Source organism: Dermacentor albipictus, unplaced genomic scaffold (assembly GCF_038994185.2).
Source record: "Dermacentor albipictus isolate Rhodes 1998 colony unplaced genomic scaffold, USDA_Dalb.pri_finalv2 scaffold_15, whole genome shotgun sequence".
NCBI classification, from domain to species: Eukaryota; Metazoa; Arthropoda; class Arachnida; order Ixodida; family Ixodidae; genus Dermacentor; species Dermacentor albipictus.
This window is the reverse complement of record NW_027225569.1, coordinates 8148504-8162491: the sequence shown is the minus strand read 5'-3', so window position 1 is coordinate 8162491 and position 13988 is coordinate 8148504.

The window sequence follows — 13988 nt, the reverse complement described above, 5'->3', positions numbered from 1 at the left end:
ACAGGTTTAAGTATTTTGTTCTTCAAAATTTACCCATAGTGGTTTTAGAGCGCAGCTCTTTGGCGTCCGTTCCTGGGTTTCGCGTCGTCGTCGTTGTTGTCGTCGGCCTCGTAACCAGCTCGCCGACGAATCTGCTGCTCCGCCGCCGCGCATGCGCGCTGTCGGCTCTCCGGGCGAGGGAGGATGATGGAAGGGAGGAGGAGCGACTGTGGAGGAGGGCTGGCTACACAAATGGCTCTTTGGCGTCCGTTCCTGGGTTTCGCGTCGTCGTCGGCGTCGTCGTCGGCGTTGTCGTCGGCCTCGTAACCAGCTCGCCGACGAATCTGCTCCGCCGCCGCGCATGCGCGCTGTCGGCTCTCCGGGCGAGGGAGGATGATGGAAGGGAGGAGGAGAGACTGTGGAGGAGGGCTGGCTACACAAATGGCTCTTTGGCGTCCGTTCCTGGGTTTCGCGTCGTCGTTGGCGTTATCGTCGGCCTCGTAACCAGCTCCGCCCCCCTTTCATCCCCCCAGCGCTAGCAGCGACCGACTGATACCGCTTTCGTGAGTCCGCTACCGCACTCACGAAAGACGTCGTGCACTTCCTGCAACTCGCATTAACCGTCCATCGATCCACACCGATGTTAGTAGTGGGGGACTTTAATGTTGACATAAAGACAAACAGCAATTTCCTAACACTTATGCGGGAGAACATCCCGTTCCTCTCGCTCGTAACGCGTCCCACGGCTGTGACAACCTCGCGAGGCACTTGTATAGATCTCGTCTTTGAGAATCAAGCATTGGTGTACCAAGTCGAACATATATCAGTCTATTTCTCCGACCACAAAGCTTCCTTCATCACTGTCAAGAACTGTTAGTGGAGTCTTTGTTAAAGGAATACGTGTGAAAAATAAAAAAAAAATCTGTGATAGCGCATACATGTGTTGCTCGATTTCTTTGCCTCAATCTATCGAAAAGGTGAAACAGCTTATTTGCTGCGCTCAAATTTCGCATTAGGAAGTAACGTAATAGTCGGTAATTTTTTTTTATTTGACTATGGGAATGGGCATTAGATAAAATAAGCCTTCATTTGCATTAAAAAGAAATTGTCTACAAAAACTCAGTTGTCATTTTAAGCCATGTTTTGACTTATTTGGAGTCCTCTGCTTAACTTATCTAGCTTAGATGTAAGAATTTTTCTTTAGCTTGCTGTGTGTGCTCAAGAATGGGTGCAGTGTACTTGAAGTGTATGTGCTGGGTGCATTGCTGTTGTTACATTTGTAAGCATGTATGATCTTGCTATCTTAAAAATTAGGCTACAACACAGTGGTTTTGGGACAAGCTAAGCTTAGCCATATCTACCTGTTGCACCAGTTTCACTTCGTTGGAACGGGGATGTAAAAACACTGGTTTAGTGGCCATTGGCTGCACATTAAAGAACCCCATGTGGTCAAAATCAGTCCAAAGCTCCCCTCCCCCCTTTCCCACTACGCCACACCTAAATGTCTTGGCACATTAAACAGTTCAATTCAGTAGTCATGTCTATACCACAGAAACATGAAAACTTACTTATGGTGGATAATTACATTGACAACCCACTTGTTGGCATGGAATTGGGAGTTCTCAGCCATGAAAAGCATGCATATTTGGTTGAAGACTGACTTGTTGCCCTGCTGCAGCAGTGTGGAGGAGACCACAGTTCTCAGCATTATATGGAGGCTTTCCTAACATGTCGTGATTACTGAGTCATTCCCTTTTGGTACGGAAATTCACAGCTGTGGTCTCCTAAGCTTATGTAGAAATTTCGTGAGCAATACAAATTATAAGTAACATCTTTTACCACAGCATAAGCATGTGTTGATGCAGTGAGCGTGTGTCAATAAATGATTGTACATTCTGATAATTTGCACATTCTTTCCTGTCCCATTTAACATAAAAGAAGTTTTCATGTAATGACTTAAATTATTGTGCATATGCAGGCACACCCTGGCAAGCCACCTGTTGACAATAAGCTTATGCGCACCATTGCATTCATTCTTCCTTCTTAACCTTCATGGTTCATATATGCAGTCGCCACTCAATTTTCATATTCTCGCATAACCACGATATCTGCAAGCAATATTTCACTCATTAGGAACTGACTTCATGGCAGTTAAGGTGTCTGAAGTTCTAATTGCATAGATAAGCTCATTAAGTGAATTTGCGTGAGATCATATAAAAAAAGAAAGAGTAGGTGGGAGGGGGTAAATTTCTTTTTTTTTCTTCTTGCTTCTTAGTGACGAAGGCAGTGGTTGTTTTTTAAAAATGAAACAAGCCTCCTAAGCCATGTTCATTAAGTGATCTAACTTTCAATCCAAAGATGACAGCAGTGCCTGCGCTTTGAGTGGTGTCACTCATGCTTTATACTTTTTGCTGCTGGCCAATAGTTCCTTGTGCGATATGATGAAAAGTCACAGAATTGCAGTTGCCTATTTAAATAGCACATCTATTAAGTCTCTATGGTGCCTTACAGGATTCATGGCGAGAAGCTTTGAGGTACAAAGCAAAATATGAAAGAAAGAAGGTCAAAGCACTGACAAAAGAAGATACCGAAAATTTGCAGCCAAGAAAGAGGGCTGCAGTGGAGGAATGTGCTGCCCCTGTACGGTGTGAAAAACCATGTACGGTACGTATTTTAAATTTTGCGTAGCCCTGCAGGCAGCAAGCCTGCTTTCGCCACCTGGCCAACAAAATTGATGTTTGCTTTCAGGCAACTGCCATGGCCGAAGGTGAAGATGTGGAGGCAATTGCCTCTCACATTTCGGCCATGGCGAAAGAATCTTCAAAGGCCAGGCCAGACATGGCCTATATTGAAGATTCTATGAAGAGGACGTTGGCCAACAGAAGAGAATGGGTGGCTGTTGCGGAGATGCTGGAGAAGTATCCCGTGCTCTCCATCAGCTCAATTGTAAGTGTTTCAATGAATACATCTCTGAATCACGAATGACAGAAAAATTTGCAGAGGAACTGAGTACTACGCTGTTTTGCTCACGTCGGTCCATCTTTAAATCCTCATTTTGCATAATACTCATGCATTCATGCTAAGTTTATTATTTCGTCATGCTTTTTTAATCCTCGTTCTGCACTTTAGGTGACAAAACCTATTGAATAGTTGCTGACTGTTTGAAATGCTCATGCTCCCATGATGCATAGAATGGCTTCAATCACAATACAGCAAACTTAACCCTGCAATGCCAAGCATGGTCTGTGTGGTGCGTTGAATTACCAATCCTAAACATGTGGCATTTGATGCATGCAGCAAGTAAATTACAGGGACTGTACTAAAGCTTAACATTTGTACTTGTTCATGCATTCTAGTGCACTGAGTTTAAGTAAAGCCTTTTAAATTGTTTTCATGTCAGGAAGTTTATGTATCACGTGTGAATTGTACAGTGGTATTATAGGGTTAACCACTGCAGCCTTCTCATGGTAATACCCTTGTCATATGAGCACCCGCAAACTACTTTTAACTCCGTTGTCTTTATCTCGAGGGAGATGCACTGTATATATCACCATCGCCTTTCCGATTGGGGAGTTTATAGGAGCTTTTAATCTAGGGATATCGGCAATCTCTGTCGGCGGCTCAAAGGAGTTTTCACATGCCAATACTTGTAACACTGAGAATTCAATTATTGTTTGCATTGCAATTCATCTTAAAACTTTTTGTGTGCAAATAAACAGGGACGAAGAATAGGAGCAACACAAGGACGAGCGCTCGTCCTTGTGTTGCCCCTATTCTTCGTACCTGTTTCTTTGCACACAAAAAGTTTTAAGATAAATCTGTTCCATGTAGGCCAACTTGCAGTTATTTTACAATTAATGTTGAGTGTGTTTAGAATGTTTATATTGAACTATATAAAAGTTAAAGCCCAATCCAGCAAAAGTTGTGCTTGCTGCTGCACAATACTCTCGGCCTAGGCGACTTAGCGTCGCTTTCAGGGTGTTTGCATGAATCCGACAGCGTCGGCTTGAGTCGGCTTGTCGGGCTGAAATATGCCTGTAAAATTCATGTAAGCACTAGCCAGTTGGGCTGAACAAGCATCGAGTTGGGCTCAGTCAGCCCGACTACATGGGATAGCTTGATCCAGCCCAACCTGTTTGCAGCATGCATGTACACGCAGCCTGCACTGAGGCTTGTACGGGAACACTGACATTGCAATTTAAGTGCCCGCAGTGGAAATAGCATTAGGACGAGGCCAAGACAAGCAATGTGCAGTACAACCTTATAGCAGCGATGAGACCCACGAAATAGAGCTGTTGGCAGATGGCATCGGGCACCCGAAACCCAGTTCAAACGCACTAATGTTTCAGCTCGACGCTGTGTACGGCCGTTGTCGAGGCTTGTCAGAAGAGAGTTCATCTAAAAGTAGTCGTGCTGGGCTCGATCCACCTGATTCCCGACTCGACTTGCTTGTGTCAAGTTCATGTAAACATAGCCTTTGTCATGCTAATTGTGCAGTGGTTGGCGTGGTCACTAATGATTGACACCGGCACAGTAGACAAAATAAAAGGAACGCTCACAAGGTCACCGTGTACAATATGTTTGGTTTAATGTACTTTGGAGCAGTTCGGGTAGCGGAATGCAGGGCCTACTTGTCTAGCGTCCAAGGAAAACACATAAGCACAGGGTGGTTAGCATCGCTGTATGCACTGCTATGTTTAGCGAGTGCACTTTGATTTTGAACGAGGTGTATGTTTTCACCTCAATATGTTGAGTAATGTTTTTTATAGAATGAGCGTTAACCCTAATATCTACAAGCATGATAGAAATTACATTCATGTACTTGAAGAAAAACCAAACACAACTGAATGCGCCTCTGGCGGCTTCTTTTAAAAACTGGTTATTTCCTGTACGACATGACCACAACTTCCTTGAGGCCGAACTCCATTAGTAAGTTTCGGGCTTCCTTATCCTAAAGGAGTTTGTGGGTGCCTGCGTGATGCAGATATAAAGCGGCCTTGCTCTGTTAGCCTTAATGTGCACATGAGTGCCTGCTTCTGGCTGAGAGCTGTAGTACTGAAAGAATGTCTTCCTCGTGAACCGAAGGAAAGCAATGAAGCTTTGAAAAATTACCGACGATTACGTTACTTCCTAATGCGAAATTTGAGCGCAGCAAATAAGCTGTTTCACCTTTTCGATAGATTGAGGCAAAGAAATCGAGCAACACATGTATGCGCTATCACAGAATTTTTTTTTATTTTTCACACGTATTCTTTTAACAAAGACTCCACTAACAGTTCTTGACAGTCATGAAGGAAGCTTTGTGGTCGGAGAAATAGGCTGATATATGTTCGACTTGGTACACCAATGCTTGATTCTCAAAGACGAGATCTATACAAGTGCCTCGCGAGGTTGTCACAGCCGTGGGACGCGTTACGAGTGAGAGGAACGGGATGTTCTACCGCATTCTCCCACAACCCGAGACTCGCAGAAAGAGGGGGGAGGGGGGCGGCGTGTACACCCAGCGGCAAACGATGGGGGCAGAAGCGCGCGCAGCAAGCGGACAACACGATAAAGGAAGAAGGGAAGAGATAGCAGCGACTGACTGATGCCGCTGACGCCGATAGTGAGTCAACCCCTATCCGCCACACAAGAACAGGGGGGGGGGGACCCTTTCCTCCTATTTCTGCATGGCGGCGACGGTGTTCTATGCAGTTACGTTATCTTGAATCTCTAGCGGCGTCAGCGGCATCCAGCGGTATCAGTCGGTCGCTGCTAGCGCTGGGGGGATGAAAGGGGGGCGGAGCTGGTTACGAGGCCGACGACGACGCGAAACCCAGGAACGGACGCCAAAGAGCTGCGCTCTAAAAGAAAAATAGAGAAAAAGCTCCATGATGCACCAATGAATGAAATAATTGCAGTACAGATAGATGGAAAGAACAGAATATAGAGATCAAGTAAAAAAGACGTTTTGGGGGAACGCAGGACATTTCACCTGGAGAAATGAAAACATGTAAATCCAGGTTCGCGATCTTGCATCTAGATGTTTCACTCTGAAAGTTTAAACCCCTTATAAGCGATCTTGTGCACGGTGGCGACAAGGAACGTGATCGAGATGGCTGTCATGTCTACTTGAACCCCACGTGAGCACTGACATTGAGGGATGTTTCCCTGGTGTTCCTGGTATGAGGGCAGCAAATATGCGCAGAGACTGGCATGACGCATGGTGTAATAATTCAAGCTGATTTGTTTTGCTGTACAGAGCAGTTTAAAATATTTGGAGAGGTGTTGTAGTAAGCTTTTTATCATTGCATGTATAAAAATTCGGTCGTTTGCTTGTTCCAAGTGAGAACAGATAGCATGCCACTGATGTACATCCTGTTCGGCTTCACGCTATTGGCTAGTCGCTCGTAGCACTTATGGGTGACGAGCTCTGAATTCTAAATTTCCTGTTGAATTTTCAGAACCAAGCAGCAAGAATGAGTAATCTCTTTGCACGGCAGCTCATTTCGTCGCTTGTTGCAGCCGTGCACAGAATTGCTTGGCAGGGCTATTGGAAGAACATGTCCTGCTGTATTTTTAGTGTGTGAATGTGGTAGATAGTAACCCTGCCATTTAATATTTTATTTACTCTTTTCCAAAGTAGAAGTCGTATTTAAATGTGTCTCTCTTGGTCCCTTTGTAAACTTGAGAAAGGGTTGGTCTTATAAAAGATTGGCAGTAAATAGGAAGATTTGGACAGTGTAACAGCATTCTATTCCATAGCAGTAAATGATAAGAATGTTACAAGGAAGTATAGGTGGAGCCAGATCAAATATGTTGGTTAGCAGTTTCATCTCGCATCTATGGCATTGTGGTGCTAACCTGAAATCTGGCACTGCTATGTCCCACATTGATAAAAAGGTTTAGTTACCATGAATAACTTGCATGTACACTATTACAAGGTCTGAGGATGGTGCTTCAAAGCCTTTTTACACATTTGAGACCCAGTTTCTTTATCTGAATTTTTGTATTTGGTGCATAACAACTTTGACTGCATACGTATGCGAGCACATCTGCAACTCCCTTATCCATCTTAGTGAAATCATCAACCTGACTACACATCTTGCAGAGGTGCTGCCCTGTGCGATATTGTATGGTAGATGAAGCATGACTACAGAGCTCAATGTCATTAAAGTGCTTCATGAATTTTTTTATACGTGCTGCTGGAATTCAGGCTCTTAACAAACACACCCATATTGCCAAAGCTGGAGCACGTGCTGCAACCTGTTGCCAAAAAGATAATCAAGACAGCGAGGAAAAAGCGGCACACAGAAAATATTTTTGAAGAATTTGACACCTTAATGAATTCCACCACTGAAGATGCTGCAGGAGGTAATTTTCATTATCACTAAACCAACATTAGGGCTTCACTCTGTGCTTAGCTTCTGGCGTTGCCATTCCTCTGATTTTACATCTGGATAATTGGATGCTGTATAACAGAATATATTGGGCAACCTTTGTTTCCACAGTTCTTTTATGGTGGTGTAAGAACATGCATTTCCTTTGGCATTCTCTAAGTGAAAATGCTTGCAATGGCTGCAAACACACACCAAAGAATGAAAAAAAAATGGTCTCAATCCCTTCAGTCTCGTGCTTGCCTTGAATTGCAATGCCATCCGTGCAAAAGGGAAGCTATCAGTGGCCATTTCACAGGACCATGAAACGACAGTTATACTCTCCTTTTAATGGTACTCTGTTGCAGTACTTTGTCAGTTATGTCTGATGACACTTTAAACAGTATGTTGGGCGGCACATGAACTCCTTGCTTTGAGCGTTGTCTGATGATACTCTGATGGTTGATGCAATTTCCTTTTAATGCAAAGCATTATGTGGAAAGTAGGTAGAAAAATTTCATGTGAAGCCAGACAACCCCTTTGGTACTACAAGATGAGAATGCACAGTTCAAGCCCATTGAATGCACGGTTGATAGCTACCATCCAGAGTACAGTGACAAAGGACCCATTGTCCACGATAACAATAAGTGTGCCTGTGCAAAATATTCCAGAAGTCTGTCCGCCTTTGCCATTTCCCATATGCCATAAGTGGAAAGGACACCCGTGTACTTAGATTTAGGTGCAAACCTGAGAATAAAACATTGAAGCAGGCTAGATGGGTGCCACAATGTTTCCTGAACTTGTTCTTGAGTGTTCACATTATTTCTGTGCATTACAGTTTTGGCAATAGCAGGGATGAACATTCGTGCATAATGTTTTCACATGTGAAAATATTAAAGTGGGACCTGACTGCGTCATTTCAAGATGCAGTCAAACTTGAGCTATGTCTCGTACTGCTATCGCACGTGTGGATTTGGTCCTGCCGCTTTCACTGCAGTGACATGCAGAAATTTGTTCACATGTGTAGTCATAAGTCCATGTATACTTTCTCACTACACATGTTGTGTCAGGCGCAGGTCCGTGGTGGGCTGTGGCAGTGAACATTGCATGGCTGGGTGTAGTTACCGTGACTGCCCCACAAAACATCATGAGTTGTGTGTTTTGAAAGGTTTCTATATGCTGAATGCAGTAAATAGTGGCTAAAACAAGGCTTTCAAACTGAAGCAAGCAGCATTCACTTTTAGTTCAACTCTATCTGCTTTTTGAGACAGTGTAATTAATGTCTCTTTCAGAGCTGACGCACACTGCTGCTCTTTGTGTGCTCCCTACACTGGTCAAAGAGAGAGTTGATGCATTGACCTGCCATTCTGTAAGTCCATCACCATAATTTATAGCTTGTGGTTTACTGGCCATATGAACTGGAATTATGAGGATGCCCGCTGTATTAAATTTTTACAATCTCTTTCGCATGTAAGTTATCGAAAAGCGTCAACAGTGCATCCATGTCCAGGATGAGTTTTAAAAATGTACAGTGCACAGCTTACATAGTTCGTAGAATGCTAGCATGAATCATGAAATATTGCCTGAATACAGAAAATCTCTAGCGTTTCACAGGGTTTCATAAAAAAGACAGTTGCTAACCTGTGGATAAGTTTGTGGCCTTCCTGCGAGCAGTATTTAAATTGAGCAAGTTCCCTCCAATGTAACAAAAATTAAGCTGTTGACTATTGTTTATATTCAATATGCAGATTATTTTTCAAGTGTATTTAAGGGGAGACGCTCCTCAAGACAATTTTTAAATATTTGTATTGGAGATATGAAAATTCATCCACTTATAGGGCATTACAAGCACATTTCGAATAGGTCATTAGTTTTTGTGCAGCCGCTATATTTGAGTTATTTCCTACATAGTGACAAAGTAGTGTCATGCAATCTAATAAAACGCCAAACAACAATCCATTCTGGAACCCGCCCTCGCGTTTATCTCGGCCCCTTCTGAGCACGTGTTGGTGGGCTGCCTCTTCAAACAAGAAAAATATCCAAGACTGAAGTTTCCGCCTTTTATGTTGGCCTGAGCTTGCCCTGGCGCTATCGAATTATCATGTGGCGGGTGTACCACCCCAGTAAACTTTATATCTGTTGGCCTATTGTGAGGTATATATGGTGAAATAGACGCGGCAGCGCGCTTGACACCTTTGTCCGGTCACGCACTCTAATAAAACGCCATACAACAATCCTTTAGGAACCCGTCCTCGCGTTTATCTCTGCCCCTTCAAACAAGAAAAATATCCAAGACTGAAGTTTGCGCCTCGTATGTTGGGCTGAGCTTGCCCTGGCGCTATCGAATTATCATGTGGCTGGTGCAGCGCCCCGGACAGCTACTTCCCCGTCCACCTGAAAGCAAAGTCAAAAATAAAGGTTAGGGATACCTGCAAGAGTGCATACCAGGTTTAAAGCCAATTGAAAATAAATGAATAGGGCTTGTCAATAATACCCAAAGCGCAAAATTTTAATGATAGAAAGCCAGTAAAAACAAATATAATGTGGGCAAGGTAACGCGTCAATGTCCCCAAGGCATCTCATCGAGTTCAGAAGCCCTTGCACCGGGCTTTTTAATGATGAGGCAGAGACGAGGTGGCATGGGCATGCCATAAAAAATGTGAGAAATCCCCACCTATTCCCGATGCAAACGAAATAAACAAACACAGTAGAACTGAAAGTAAAAAGAAAGAGAAAAAACAGGAAATAAACGTGCACGAAATGAAAGTCATGAATAAGTGATACGATGGTGGGTGCACGAGACAAGTCTGTCAAGCGAACAAAAAGAAAAGAAACGAATGAAGAAGAATTAAGAACAGGAAAAAAACGCTGCCTTGGACACACAGCGGCGCACTCAGTGCCGACACTGCTGCAAATCCCTTAATGTTTCTGCTCGGTAGGTCTACACATGGCTTGTTCTTGTGCAGCCGTCTAAGTTGCCACAAGAAGTTCCAACGGCGGCAGGCACACACACCGTTGCGCTCGGTGCCAACGCTGCTGCAGGTCCCGTGATGCCCTTGTTCTAGAAGTCTGCAGAGTATTTATTGTTTTGCGGCCGTCAAAGTGACCGCCTTCTTCGTACACGCACACGCAGGCACGGATCGACGGTCAAGTGTTTACCATCACTGACCTACGCCACACTGTAAACGGAAATAACTCCCAGGTAGGAGTATATTGCTTGTCCTCTAGCGACCCCCCGGTTGGCGGCTTATTATGCTTCGTATGATCATAGTAGAATTTTTACTCCGTGCGAGCGGAATTTTTTCGTGGAAACAATGGGAGTTGCTTTTCTGTCTTCTTTTACTTTTTTTTTTTACTTTGGACTGGACGGAGATTTTTCGAGGTGCAACGGGAGCATAAAGAAGGATACGTATACGTGTTAGTTCGCGTGAAACTTCTATATGCAGAGGCTACTGTTCAAATTTCGAAATAGCCTCGAGGCCGCCTCAAATTCAACGAAACAAGTCGATGAAAGCACATAAATGATGACATGCATAAACATTTGAGAAACGCCAATGCAGAACTCTGAAAGATATCGAACATGCACGCGACACAAATGAAGCAACGCTGCCGGTATATATAGCCACGATACTGTGTGCCTCAAAGCGGCCTAGTGAGCAGCTGTGCTGTTTTCATAATTACGACTCACACGCTCGGCCATACAAGATCTGCCTCTCTGAAATTAACAGAACACCTTAATCAACACAAAACTGTTATTTCAAAATAGCGAGAAAAAGTTAACAGCGTAATTTTTCACAATTAGCATGCCATTCTGTGAGTGCTGGGGCGACTTTGCACACCGCCGGCGTTCGCGGCCAAAAAGTGATGTGCTAGTTAAAGTAAGCAAGAAAAATGTAAGTGCATGCGCTGCATGGCAAAATTCACTTTGTGCAAGATAGTGGTAGCATAGCAAGACTTAAGTGTGAGCATGACCCGAGCCGACGTAACACTGAAAAGTGCGCAGTTATACAGTTTCTAGACCGTACTACTTGCTCAGCGTCCAAGCAATTTCTCTCGGTTGCAAAAAGGAGCTACAGCTGTGAGCTGTCGAGCGAATCCTCAAACGCGGAGCCAGCCGGCATGCTTCTTAACCCTTTACTGCACCTTGTTGCATTTACGCAACATTTTGATGAACGGCGTTAAAAACCGAAGCAAAGTCAGTTTCGAGCTTCCTGTACATGTTGTTGCATATCCGCAACATTGGTCTGTAAAACGCGGCACCTTGTGCTGCAATCTGTGCTAATTCTTTGCATCTTCTACCAAAACAAACGTGGCGGAGGCTGCGCGCGCCCAGGAGCAGTGATATAGGTGTGTTTTACAAATTGTAAATGTATTTCTCCATACGACAAAGCGCAATAAAAATTGTTTCGCTATGCTCCACATCCTTCTGACTCTGTAGGTTCAAAAAAATATTGTAATTTCGGAATAGTTTGTTTCTGGCGACAGAACGTTGCTATGTTGCACAAATGCAACAACGTGTACATGGTTTATTTTCTTCGGAATAATGAAATGGCTCCGAAACGCTGGTATGGCCCAGCGATTCCTCCTGATAGTGAAGGCAGTGACTATTCAATTAGTCACGACAGCCACGAGTGTAAGTCCGTTTCGATTCAATATGTGGACAAGATGTTCTCTGGTCAAATTTCCTTTTTTCTTTTCAAAAGTACGCTGTGCCTCCGCACGTTGCCGTGTCACGTCGTCACGGGCACAGCTTTACGTCTGTGCTTCGATGTTCTACATTTTGTCAATAACCCGAAAACACTGCATTGTTTCCTGGCTGGACGGGAATCTGCATGACGTACTGCACGTAGTGTGGGAACCACCTGTGCTGCACAAACATGTACAAGTGCTTCTTTTTGTTCCACACTAAATCATAGGTGCACCAATGATTGTCTTGTGCAAATAAGCATCTGAGTATGAATCGCACTAAATCTATCTTTTACTTTCAACTTCTTCTTTATTTGCACATTGTTGCAAATATGCAACATACCCTTTTTCTACAAATTGAAACCACAGACATTCGCTAAAGTAAGTTTCCATGGGAGTACAGGTACTATTATGCTTCCCTACAACGCCATAAATAATATTTTGAGGAAACAGAAAATTGTGCAGTAAAGGGTTAATCAGTGTCTAGGATATCGTAGCGCAATATCGGAAGCAACGACGTGGCCAAAACCAGAATGCACGATAACAATTCGATCCCAAGGCTAGTAAGAAGCTGTATTTACAGTACAGATACCGTCTTACCGTTTCTTCTTGCGGCGCGGATATCCGTACACAGATATATAAGAACAGTTGCTTGCATTCCGGTCTTCTCACTGGCAAAATAGCACGGCAACGAACATGGAGCATGCCATTCATGTGCGACGAGCATGGACGTCGTCGCTCGAACAGTTACTGCTGTTGCCATTGCTACGCGGACCTTTCATACATTACACCGGACGTTGTCAGCATCTACTCACAAGGACACACAAGTCGCATTTCACGTACTGAAGAACACAAGCCATGGTCACGCAGCACGAAAACACAGTCAGAACCTTAGCCAACATCACAAGTCAGTGAGCAGCTCCGAGGTATACCTAAGCCTTTTTCCGCTCTTGAGAACGTTCCATTTGCATTCATTGTTGCCAGCAAAGTGAACACAGCTAACGCAGTTGAAGGTGAGATACAGTGAGCTTCAGACATGATCGCTGTATCGAGCAGCGCCATCGCACTTACACTTGACACTAGCGTAGACATGTCATATTTATTTCAAGCCTACTAAATTTGAAATGCTTGAGAACGATGCCGGCGTATCAGAAATATTGGATAGCGCCTGGAACTAAGAAGTTTCGGGGTTGCCTTAGGTTTCCCGCACACGAGAATGCGCGCTTATGTTTTAGTTACTGCGCCAAGCGAACAGATATTGAGCAGATCTTCCATTTCCTGGCAATTCAAAGAGGCCGGTTCTCTTGGTATGATCAAAACCGATTCACGAGAAATAGTTCACAATAGCTCTCAACAGATGTATTTCCGCATATTGTAGGGACCGGCGCACCGAAAGGCTACACGCCGGGTCCGCGATGACCTTGTATGAAGGGACATTGCATAAGCTTCACAAAGTGCGAACTAAAACATCTCCAAAGTGTTCCCCAGCGCGCAACAGCACTACTTTCAACCAGCGCCGTGGCGGATCGCAAAAGCCAGAGAGTAGGCAATAGCTTGCCCTTTCCTCCTCGCCCGATGAAAAGGTCTACACATTGGAACCGTAGATGACTTTCTCACCTTCTTCCGTGCCAGTGAGCAAGCATACCAAAACACACAAACTCCCGTTTGCCTGATCTTGATCATGGGGCTTCAACCTAATAATCATGACTAACGGAATAATCGACTGAAGAGAAAGCTAATAATAAATCGTCCTGCGCTCGGCATTGAACATTAAAAAATGTGTTAATCATCCAAGTCATTCCTCCGCTTGCTGCACCAATCTAACAATATACCGATTCCAGTATCCTTGTGATGCTTATTATGACGTGAGAGATCAAGAGCACATTGCGGTCAGATTCAAACAAGAAATTATTGAATACCTGGAGCTCCTTATCATATATGGCCAGTTGCAGAATCGAATCAAATTTT